This window comes from Elgaria multicarinata, chromosome 2 (genome assembly GCF_023053635.1).
Source record: "Elgaria multicarinata webbii isolate HBS135686 ecotype San Diego chromosome 2, rElgMul1.1.pri, whole genome shotgun sequence".
Taxonomy (NCBI): Eukaryota; Metazoa; Chordata; class Lepidosauria; order Squamata; family Anguidae; genus Elgaria; species Elgaria multicarinata.
The window spans coordinates 48,358,011-48,371,131 of NC_086172.1; positions in this window are offsets into that span (position 1 = coordinate 48,358,011).

Genomic DNA, 13,121 nt, shown 5'->3' on the forward strand with positions numbered 1-13,121 from the left:
GATATTAAAAACAAGACCGCAATGTCCTGCAACCTGAACTAGTGGTATTAAATTCAAACCTACCACTAGCTATTACACGCTATAGCTCCATCCCTGCATCTCTGTGATGAAACCATGTCTCTTGCATTGGTGGTGAGAGTGGCAACTAGTTCGATTAAGCAGGAGTTTGATTCAGTGCCAAAAGTGGCAATGAGGACTACTTGGGGGAGGGGGAAGTCGTAGGGAGTTCATTGTTGAGGTGTTTATGGCGGAATCTGGAGACTTGATCCTGTGTGTTCAGCCTCCTAATCATAGTGATGTGCTTCTTCCTTTGATTTCCAACCCACCTAACTGCTAGCCACAAAGGTGTGAGGGGTGGCTACCAGGAAGAGAACCTTCTCTGAAGTCCCCCCCCCCCCCGTGGAATGCTCTTTGCAGGGAGATCTGCCTGGTGTCTTCACTGCATACCTTCAGATGGCAGGTTAAAGGCCTTCATTTTTCAGCGGGTGTTTAAGAACACAGAAAGCTGCTTTATACCGAGAATGACCCTGGGTCCATCTACCCCAGTATTGATGACACTGACTGGCAGCAATGGCTCTCCAGGGTTTCAGGTAGAACTCTTTCCTAACCCTACCTGGAGATGTTGGGAATCGAACTTGCTGCATGCAAGGCATGTGCTCTACCACACTGAGCTATGGCCCCTCCCAAAGACCTATCTTAATCTGTAATCTGTTGCTCTGATTATTAACTTCACTGCTGTCTCTTTAATATTTTAATAAATATTAATATTTTCATGAGTTGTATTTATTGTATTTATTGTGATTTTATTGTTTTGGCTCTTTTACAATGTGAACTACTGAGGGCATTTGCCAGTTGGGCGGTATATACATTTAGTTAATTAATAAATAACCTTCAAATTCAGAGCATCATACGGCACAGGACTCATAAAATTAGAAGACAGCCGAAAACCTCACAAAACAGTTATGTTTTCTTTATTAATGAGCTAAAAATGTCAATGCCTTTAAATGTCATGTGATTAACACTGAACGGGACAGCTAATATCAGCTTTATTTGTTAATATACAGCCTTTTTTATCAGCACCGCATCCAAAATACTCTAAATGGCAAGGACCATTTAAGGCTGAAATGCAGCCCATGGTTAGTCATGCATAAACCCAAGTGAAATCAATGTTACTTACACACATGTAATTAATAGCAAATTGTTCCCTCAGAAATTAAATTAAGACGTTAACATGAAGAGCACAGCACCTTCCGCCCGGAGTGTTAATGAGAATGTTCCAGAGAAGAGAAAACCTGAGCCAAAAGTTGGTGAAGTGTGTTTGTTAATATAAACTACAAGCTGGAATATGCCAGTTCAAATCTCACTTCAGCTATTAACTCATTAGGAGGCCTTAGGCAAACCATTAGTCGCTTGGTCTCAGCCTTCCCATCTGCAAAATGGGTATAATAATGCAGATCGATTTTACATGGCTATTGCTATGAACGATGTGTCTTCGGTGTCTTGAGCCATTATTGAACCCTCTGCAAATACTAGGTGTCATTAAGTCTTGGGTGCAATGCAGTGAAAGTTCAGCGTACCCAAGTTTACTATCAGACTCAAATACACCTGAGTTTGTCAGTTCTGTCAACAGATTTTGAAGTGCATATTTAAAACAAGCCATCGCTCTTAGTACCATCTCCCCATCCCCACCCCACGTGTTTTGCAAATACGTGGATTGCTTAGCATCTACAATAGATCTAAAATGAACATTTTGGCCTATGCTAGGCATTCTTAGAAACTCTCCTCACCCTGCGGAGTATTACTTTACACCTGTAATATTGCCAATTGGGAGCATTTCTCCCTTCCTCTCATTAGAAAAGTAGGGCATAGCCTATATCTCCAACACACACACACCCTTTTCATTTCAGAACCTGATGGATGTTGATCTTGGTATCATGTGCAGTGAGATGGTCACTATACCCACCTTCTGGTTGTCCCTATCCTATGAATATTCATTTATGTATTACATTTCTATACTGCACAATAGCCAAAACAAAAATTAAAACTTTAAAATGCAACAATTAATGGCACAATCCTGTGCATGTTTAGACAAGGGGGAAATGCCCTACAACCTCCATGCATAGGATTGTCCCTTAGGCTGCAATCTAGTACACACTTACCTGAGAGTAAACCCCATTAAATGTGATAGGACTTACTTCTGAGCAGACATGTAAACTGTGCTGTAAACTAAGAGGTGGCCTTTACACTTTGGCGAGTAGTGGTTTAAAATTGAGGCTATTAAAGCACAAGCCTAGGCATGTCTACTCAGAAGTAAAACCCACTGAGTTCAAAAGGACTTACTCTAAGGTAACTGCATATAGAGTTGCATCCCAAATGTCTCAATTATTCATGTGTTGATGTTTTTGAGGTCACAGTTACGATATTGAAAGACATTCACAAGAACATAAAAAAAAAACTAGTTCATATAACCGAGTGATGTCTGTCAGTCATTGGAGCAGGATAAGGCGTTAAAGCTCAGGTCCACACATGCATGAACACCCATTTATTGCTCAACACTTGATCACTGGTAAGGGAAAGTGTGAACTGCCTGCCTTCATTGGAAAGGGTTGTGACTGAGGAGACATAAACGCTCTGTTCGTGGCCACTAATCCGAGATCCACACGTGCAAGTCATCACTTGATGCTCCAGTCGAGGAGCCTGCACGTGTGAATCGGCTCCCAGACTTGGCCGGGCAAGGAAGAGCGTTGTTGCTCTACATCAAATGCCCATGATCAGCGTGGCATTATTTCGCACAGCCTGAAATGTCCACGCGTATGTTTTCAGGCACAGCAAACCACGCGCTTACGGGGAAGAGTGTAAGACTTACGTTTCCTCAAGCACGATCCGCGCAATGAAAGAGCGATTGGCCGAAGTCACGGCCGTTTTCTCGAGGGCTGGTTCCTATCGCCTCTTTAACGAGTTGCTATTAATGCAGCCAGATCTGATGCCGATTTTCATAGACGCAAGTCCCAGGACGTTCAACGGGACTTAGTCACTGCAGGCTAACACTTCGATGGGATTTTCTTGCTCGGGGTATGGTTAGGATGGGCGTGACACAGCTAACACCCCAACACATCTACACTTTAGTCCAAATCCTGAACCTGGGAGGATATCCCATTGAGCTCAATGCAGCTTTTCGATAGCCATGGATAGGATTGCGTTGGAATGCTATAATTCTATAAGCGCGTACTTGGGAGAAAGCCCTATTAAATGCAATCGGCTTTATTTCCGAGCAATCCATACGCCTCGGGTTATAGCAGCTATCCAATGCATGGAGGCTCGTGAGTAAGTCCGATTGAGTGCAATCCTATGCGTATTTACTCGGAAATAAACCCTACTGAGTTCAACGGGACTTACACCCAGGCAAGTGCATATAGGATTGTAACCTAAATCTCTCTTCTTTCAGTGGGAATTAATTCCACATAAGAATATTTGGGCCTGGAGCAGAAGTTGAAGTTAAACCTCACTTCCAAGTAAACCCTCAGGATAGAACAGGCGCTTGACCTCGTGTTCCGCGCCCTGAGCCATCTGCTGCTGAGCACCCTAGCCCGTTTGAAACCAGCGTCCCTTTGAAAATTAAAAAAAGAGGTCGTTTGTGTGTTACCCACAAGCACAGAAAGCCGCTGTAGAAGAGGTTTCAATTTTCCTACTACGAACACTGAAATGGAGCCTTACATTATTCGAAGAAACCGGCCAGCGCATTTTGAGTAACTTTCCATTGAGCAGTATGTATTTTATACCAATACTGCGCTAGGCGCTGAGTCGAGAGAGGGGACAAGAAGCCCCGGAAAATTGGGGGCGCGGGGTGGGGATGTTCTAAGCCTGCGATCTTATGTGTACACTTACTTGGGAGTAAGCTCAAACTCGAACGTTCTCCCGAGTAAAATGCAGCATCATCATTATTATTATTATTATTATTATTATTATTATTATTATTATTATTCAACAAAAATAAGAATTTAGGTAAGGCGACGCATTGCTAAGGCGCTAAGCCAGAAGAGCATCACTTAAACTTCGCCTGGCGTCAAGACGCTGGCTGTTTCCGATCGCTGAAGGTGAGAGGCCGGATAATCACTCGACAGGGTTGCCTGTAACGTGTGAACACTCACCTGCCTTTGGCCGAACAGGTACAAAGCGACTAGTGTCTTTCCAAAACCTGCCCGTCCGGATGGAGCAGAGGGAGAGGAGACAGCTAGGCGAAAGAAATGAGCTACACACCGGCCTCTCCCGAGGTTCCAGATGTTTTGGACTACAACTCCCAGCATTCCTGACTATTGGCTATTTTGGTTGTGGCTCATTGGAACCGACGGCCCAAACATCTGGAGGGCCCCAGGTTGGGGAAGGCACCCCACGAGACAAGGCCTGCCTGCAGTTCCCTGGCGCGCGCCCCTCCTCTCGCGTCCAGCTGCCTTGCTGCGAAGGCGCAGGAGGGAAGCGCTTCGTCTTAAGAACAAGGAGGGGGGCACGAAGCAGTGCGAGGATTACGCCCCCAAGGACTCGCTCGCTCTTCCCCAGATAGCGAGCATCTGCTCTAGAGATGCTGGGAGAAGTCACATAAAAGAGAAAAGAAATGGCGAGGGGAGAGAGAGAGAGCAAAAAGGACAAGCTTCGGTGTGAAGCAACATCACACTTGGCGAGATTGATGATGGGCGTCGGCGGGGGTGGGGGGACGGACAAAAGGAGAAGACTTTTGACACTGCAAAGATGATCTCTCTCTTCCCCCACCCCCACCCCCACCTGTGGCTCCTTGTTACCAGCGGTCACCACCCCTCCGTCCGTGTATGTCAATGGCCTGTCAAACGCAGCGTTCCTCCTCTTTCCCAAGACGCCCGCGTTCAAGAGCAGATCCCCTTGCCAACGTTCCCATCGGTGATTCAAAAGCCTTCCAAAAATACGCAGGGCCTCCTCCATTACGCACAAGTGCTGGGGGTGGGTGGGGAGAGGTGTAAGCCCTTAGAGGTGCAAGAGCGTTATTCACGTGAAATGAAAAGCCCCTCCGTAGCGACGCAGCTGTTGGCTTTCCGCAAGGGGCCATTGTCAGTTTCAGGCGGTTTGGTCTGATTCAGTTTATTTTGATCTTCAGCGGGGAGACTGAAACTACGGCAGCAGTTGAGTAATCAGTCAAATCAGTGAAATGGAGCCGAGGGTGGCTGGTTTCAGCAGAAAGACACAGGCTGTAGCTAGACCTAAGGTTTATCCCAGGATTGTCCTGGGGTCAAACCTGTTCATCTAAGTGCCACACAGGGCATCCAGCGCTCAGGCAGGGACGAACCAGGGATGATCCTGGGATAAACCTTAGGTCTAGCTACGGCCTAAGGTGATGATCCTGTAGTCATGCCCGGGAGTACCTAGGCATGGATAGGATTGCACTGTCGAGGAACAAATCAAACTACAAGCAAAGTTCGGACATTCCAGGCCCCGGTTTGGTTTTACCTTAACTAAACATTAGGCCAGCAGAACATTCAGGATCTGCATGGACTAAGTGTAGGAATAAATGCATTTTAAACGTTCTGTACTAAGATTGCAATCCTGTGCACACTTACTTGGGAGGAAGCCCTATTAAAATGAGAGTTACTCCAGAGAAAACACCCACAGGACAGGCCACGAAGAAGCAACTTAGGCTGCAATCCTATCCTCTTGTACTTGGGAGGGTAACTCCCATTTGATTGAAGTGGGACTTACTTCTGGGTAAACATGTGCAGGAGCACACTGTAAGTCAACTTCGCTTGAATCTAGTAGCTATCCGGAAAGAACAGGTGTGCATCAACAGTAGAGAAAATAGACATTACTCCAACGGCTCTTGACTGTTGTCAATATTCAGTTTATACACCTATACAATTAAGGCCATATCTAACTGACAAGGCAAGCAGAAGTCTGCAAATTCTCGTAGCTGAGCAGCTGCGGATAACTCCTTTACTTAGCCAGCCAGCCAGCCAGCCAGCCAGCCAGCCATTCTTGCTAGTATGCGGATATCTCCCCAACTCACTTGTTACTATTGTTTTTAAGGGCAGAAAACCCGATCTAGGTTGCTGTTTAATCAGAGTCTCGATAGAGGAAGGCTGTCTCCAGGGGATTTATTACATAACCATCAGAGATACTTGACACAGCCCATGTATACACCCATAGATTGCTTCTTGACGGGAAGGTGCTTCCCCTACTCTAATATGTATTTGCTATTTTATTTTATTTTTTTGCCGAAGTCCTGCTACTAAGACATGATCTCTTGTCTTCAAGTGCAAAGGGCATTTTTTAACAGATCGTCTAAGTATTTTATTCGGGATTATACTCGGAATTTTATTCGGAATTATATTCGGAACACGGTAAGGACGCAGAGCGCGGTGGCCGCTGAAGACATTTTCCCTCCAGGAGGTGGCTCGCCAATGCGGTGCTCTGGCCGTCTAGCCAAAAGCCCCTTTCTGCCCGCATGGCAACTAAACTAAGTTATCAATCTCCCCTTCCGATCGAGGGGTTGAAATCAGGCCTCGAAGGAGCTGCAAAATAAAAAAAAAATTAAAGTGGGGGCGGGGATGGCTTCTAAGCCATAGTGAGGGGGGAGGGAGAAAGGTTTTGGCCCTTTGGAGACTGGAGGTTCTCCAGCCCTCAATTCCTTCACGCTGTATTATGCGCGCCGCTTCTCACTCTGCGCTGTCCCAGGTGCTGATCTCTTTCCAAAGTGAGAAGCGAATTTCCCCGGGCCACGTGGAGACGGCAGAGAACAGTTGGATAACTGTCATTCACACACACAATTTAAGCGAGTGAACTCTGCTGTTGGGGCTATATGGCCTCTGAGGTGCCTTCTAACGCAAGTTTGCTGTTAATTACAACCCCCCACCCCACCCAACAGTGAATTAAAACACAGGCACACACAGACTGACCCCAAAGTAAATTGTGGGGGGGGAGGGGGGGCAAACCTAAACCGGCTAATAAAAATATTCCTTCAGGTAGGCTGAGGAAAAGAAAGCTGTCTGAAACTCTGGAGAGCTGCTGCCAGTCAGTGTCAGCAATACTGGACTAGATCGGCCAATAGTTTGATTCAGTATAAGGCAGCTTCCTAAAAAGGCTGGGCCAACATCACACAGGAAGAGGGAACTATTGGGTTTGCAGCTCTTTCTATGCAGAAGTGAAATGACATCTCCATCAACCTCATTTACCCTGCTTCTGAACCCCCCCCCCCATTTTCGGGCACTTGTAAAGCAGACAGATGTTTCTTTTTCCCATCCCTGTTGCTTTCTTTCCTGATTTGGATCCCAACTTTTTGAAAACACTGAGCGCAGTTGTTTGCTCCAAAGCCATTCTCAGGCACTGCTCTCTGCAAAGAGCGCTGAGATCTGTTCAAAGAAAGCCCAGTGAAGTGCAATTTGATCCGGATTCAAGCATACAGTTAAGGAAGGGGGAGCAGCCGGACAAGCCAATGTCCCTGATCTCAGAGTGATGCTCACTTTGTCTTTAAAAACAAACAAACCACACCAAACACCAAGGATTGTATCCAATGAGAGTCTAACTTAAGTCCCGTCTATTTCAATGGGTCTATTTTAAGTAGAACTAACACTGGATACAACCTCATGGCTAAAAATGGATTTTTCTAAGCTATGCAACCATTTATTATAACAGTTACTCTTTCATAAACATCAAACAACAAAAACAGTATTTTAAAAATCAAAAAAACATTGGTGAGGGGATTTGAAGCATATATTGTTTATGATCTGCCTCCCTTTAACTATGGATTTCATTTATGTGTTACTGTCCACACGTGGACACATTTGCTACAATAGGTTAGCATCTCGCAACAAAAACCCAGCCCCAATGCGGCTGACTTGAGTGGGAATATCTGCTGCATGAATAAGTGCAGGTTTTTCTCAGGACCCCAAAGCCGTCTCCTTCTCTTCCCTAATGCCTCACTGGAGATCCTCCATCTCTACCTCTTCAAGCATGTGACCTAGAGGAGCAGTAGGATGGATCCGGACTTAGTCATACTTAGAATAGATCACTGAAATCAATTGGATTTAAGTTAGTCATGCCTGACTAGTCTCATTCATTTCAATATGTCTAATCTCAGTGTGACTAAATCTAATCCAACCTAGTATGTCTGACTTAAATCTGGGTTCCAATACCTGCAGAGCAAAGAATGAATGAAAATTTGATCCGGATTCAAGCATACAGGTAAGGAAGGGGGAGCAGCCCTACAAACGGGAATAAAAGTTACCTACTTCACAGGGCAGCCAGGAGGACATATATGATAATGCCTGGTTTTGCACACTAACAGTGCGATCCCATGCATGTTAATTCAGAAGTCCCATGGTATTCACTACCGCTTAAACCCTGGTAAGAGTGCAGCCTACCAGTCGGATGCTATGCAAATTCCCAATGAGATTTAAGCTCAAGCAAGGTGCATAATATTACCGTCTAAGAATATTATGAGAGTTTGTATTGTAAACCAGCCTTCCCCAACCTAGTGTCCTCCAGATGTGTTGGGATACAACTCCCATCACTCCCAGCCATGGCCAATAACAGTCCAATACCTCCGGAAGGCACCAGGTTGGGGAAAGGCTACAGTAAACGATCCTTAGCCACTGGAGAAGATAGCTCAATGACTCTCTCCATTTTAGCTTCAATGACAACAACATAGTTAAAATCGTTGTTAGATATAATACGATACAATCCTGGAGTTCCCAGTTAGCTCACAATTTTATGAGAGGGCTGTCATTTCTGGACTACAGACAATACTTTTCTGAAATAACCGAAATGATTTAGAATATTTGGACACTGACTTTGGACCAGTCACATACTCTCAGCCCAACGTACCTCACAGGATTGTTGTTGTGAGGATAACATGGAGAGGAGGATTATGTACGCCACCTTGGGTTCCTTGGAGGAAAAAAGGCGGAATATAAATGTAATAAATAAATAAATAAGTAAATAATAGTGTAACACATAAACGACCACAAAAGTGCCGTTGCTGCGCTAGGTATTCCGCCCATAACAGTAGGTGGAATAATATACTGCAATTTGTGACAAGCAAAAGAATAGTCGGTGTGGAGCCGCCTAGTGGCCGGTTGTAGGATCTCCCGGCCACTAGCGTTCTGGCTCGCTCTTTGCTGTATTTACATTTTTGATTGTCATCGATTTCCTCGGACTTAAATGTTTTCTTTAAGATCTGCTTTCTGTAAGACCATGGCTACTGGGAATCTCAAGGAACTTAAGCCAGGCAAATATTAGGGTTTCCATATTGGGCAACAGTAGCTATCTCACCACCTGGGAAGACGTTGAGGATTTTTTGCAACTTTCAGTAGTGAATGGTAGGTTCATTCTGCCTATAACGGAAAAGATTTACAGATACTCTGGGGAGTGGCTCAAAAATCTACATAGAAATAAACCCGCACCGTCTCCACCTTCGTTCTGGGAGCCTCGACAGACCGAAGTTTGAGGACGCCCATGCATTTGGTACAGTAGGTAGTGGCATAGAAGCCCCGTTCTAAAATGAATCCATCTGTTTCCAACCAGTGGAAACAATTTACTGGCTGCCTTCACTGCCTTTACAACATGATCTCTTACCTCCTTAACTGCTCTAATCTACAGTCCTCTGAAATAAGTGGCAGCCCAGTTCAATGGCTCTGGACTGCAAACTCACATGGTCTCTCTCTCCTCCACCGCCTCCCCAAACCCAGATGTATCAGACTCCGAATTCCCGCCCCCCCCCCGCACCCCCTAGCAAGTAACTGACATCCGGATGCATCGGCCCTTTTCCTAGCGCAGGCGAGAGACCTGCATGGCAGGGCAGGGAATCCAACGGTTTGTCGAAGTGGCAATACAGAACTGAGAATGCAGAGGTGAGAAAAACAAAAGCAAGTTTTCCACGTTTTCATATTGCAGCGTGGGGTAAAATAGGGCAGCAGTAGCTTGCATAGAAGATCAGATGCCTCCACTCCATTTGTTAGGAATCCCACCCCGTTCCTTACCCTATCCTTAGCTTGCTAAAGTCTCCTAAAAGGCCGAAGTGCTGCGTTCGAAGGCCGTCTTAACTTTTTGCCAGTTTTTATTATGCTTGTTGTACACAGACAATACAAACGGGCGAAAAACCAAAACATCTCCCCCCCCCCCAGTGGTTTGCAAGTTGTAGAAATAATTATTCAGGTGCACAGACATAACAGGAACAAATATTTTGTTTTGTTTGTTTTCTTTAAAAAAAATCACGACAATCATTTACAGAAGAGCCAAAAAAATATATACACACGATCAAACCCCTGAATGCCTATTTGGGAACGTTTCCCTGTCAACTGGAATCTACTTAATAGTTGTGCCTGATGCATATTTTACGGTTCCTTCCTTCCCACCCACACCCCAACACCCACTATGAGAGAGAGAGAGAGAGAGAGAGAGAGAGAGAGAGAGAGAGAGAGAGAGAGAGAGAGAGAGAGAGAGAGAGAGAGAGAGAGAGAGAGAGAGTTGATCATATAGATTTCCTACACAAAATTCGAAGACTCGCTACTCTACATCAACGAGGGGTTGCAGGGAAAAGGCTCGATCGAATATTAAATATTCAACTTAATTGGAAAAATTAAAATGGTATTAGAAAGGAAAGGAAATTACTCTTAACTGGCACCGCCTAATAGTCTATTCCCCGGGAAGGCTGTTTTCGGGTGCTTACATGTGCATTAAAAAAATAAATTAAAACCAAAACCGGGGGCAGGGAGTCCAAACGAAATGCAGTCTTAAAAATCATACAATTCACGAAGTCATCTTCACTGGACTACACTATGGGTACCAACAAGTCAGTTGACTATTATCGGTTGTTCATTACAAAGATTTACAGCAATAGAAATAATTTGGGTGGGGTGGGGATGGGGATGCTGGGGGGGGGGAGAGAGAGAGAGAGAGAGAAATGGTGAAGAAATCAAATGGTATCTGCACGTGAAGCTGTAATGGACTGGGGGAGGGGGCAGGTAAGGAGAGAAAACCATTAGACGTGCATGTAAACATATATTAGCGTTCAAACGATCAGTGGGCTAAGTTTCCAACGAATTTATTCATTTGCTGGCCCACCTACTTAAACTGCAGGCATTTAGTTCCAGCTGCTATTTCTTGAAAGATTGTTCTGCACTGAAGGCATTGTGGGATGATCTATTTCCCATTTATAAAGCCTTGCCTAAATCATCCCACAGTTCTAATCAAGGTAGTACTTTGCGACCAAGCCAAAAGTAAACATCTTTAAGGCTGCAAATCTGTGCACACCCTACCTGGAAATAAGACCCATTGAATTCAAGAGGGCTTACTTCTGTGAAGTCAAGGATAAAATTGCAGTTTAAGACCCTGTTCAGAGGACACACTAAGCCACAGTGGTTAAGCATTTTGAACTAAACATTATGGCTTAGCATGTGGTGTGAACCATTCCTAACCATGGTGGCTACATAACCATGGTTTAAAAATGCTCACTAACTAAATGGTTAATGAGTGTGTTTAAACCAGGGTTGTCTGAACAGGCCCTAAGTCTCCTAATTTAATTGAGAATTGATCACATGGTTAACTGATAACCACATGCTTTATTTTCCAATTGGAAACAATTGGATTTTAAAGGTTCTTCTTCATTTACAGCCGATTCCAGTCCATCTCAGCAATAGTCCTACCAATTTCAATGAAGTTTAAGCCCATGCTAGTGGGTACAAGATCTCAGCCTTGGCCTGAATCCTGCTCTTGGTCTTTATTTCCAGTACCCCCCGGTCATAAGTATGCACAGCTGGCCAAAGAGGTGCACACAAGTCCCATTGCATGTGGTGATGGGGAGAAGCGTGCAAACTTAAACATACTACCAAGTTACAAATGAGAGGGGGACTTGCTCTCCAGTGAATAGATGTTAGGACTGGGCTGCCAACCCCATTGATTTATTCAATTTACAAGCACCTAACATTATTTCAGGATTGCACTCAGTATTTGAAAGATTGATTTACTTATTTGTGCCTCAGTCCATCTTGGGCCATCTGTCTACATGGCACTTTACAAATCGGGACTCTAATCACACAGGCTCATGCAAAATGAATGGGACTTACATTCAAGTAAATGCATGTAAGATCGGAAAGATGTCTAGTTGAATTCAATGGGACTTACTCCCAAGTAAGTATGCATAGAATTGCAAGGTTAAAGCCCCACTAATTTCAGGAGGAGATCTGAAAGATTAAGATTTAGCCTGACATTCCTATACACACACAAGAAAGTAAGTCTCTTTAGTCCCATTGGGACTTACTTCCGAGTAAACATGTCTAAGATTGAACTGCAAGCTTGACTGGATTGTACTCAAAGTTACTGTGTATATTCCACTATGAAGTCCTATAGATAAAATCTAGCTGCACATACCTTCCCAACTGAGAAGTTGTAAAGATTTAGGCACATTTACTTGAATGTAAATTCTACTAAAATGGTAAGACAAGCAAAATTACACACTGTAAATGCCCATTCATTTCATTTGGAACAATGTACTTTCCTTACCTTGCTCCTAATGAAATCAATACAACATGAAAAGTATTTAATTTTGGTAGGATTCTGCCCAGAGGGATCAATTTCTAAATATGTTTGGAATTGAAGTGTTAAGCCATGAATCCATAACTCCAAAAACGTGCAAGTTGTATCCACTGTTAGTCTAACTTCAGTCCCATTCATTTTGATGAGTTTAACTCTACCTAGAACTAAGACTGGATACAAATCACAGTCTGTTTTTTATGCAAATTTAATTAGAATTAAGTCCTTTTACTTTCACTAAAGATTACTTCTATGGAAATGTATGTACTAAATTGTTAACAGAATTTGTTGATCTCTTTATATATGAACTTTCGTCTTGTCAGTCTAACTTTATTGATTTTATTATTGTAGTTCGAAAGAAGCAAATAACTTTAACAAAATAAATACATACATAAACTTTTTTCGAGTATTAAGTGTTGGCCTGGATGTGGCTATTTACGTAAGGCTGAAAGGGGTGTGTGTGTGTGTTTTACAGCTCGATCTTATAGGTATCTACTTAGAAATAAGCCCCATTGATTTCAGTGAAGCTGAGTCCCAGGTAAGTGGGTATGGGATTGTAGCCTTGGATATCTGAA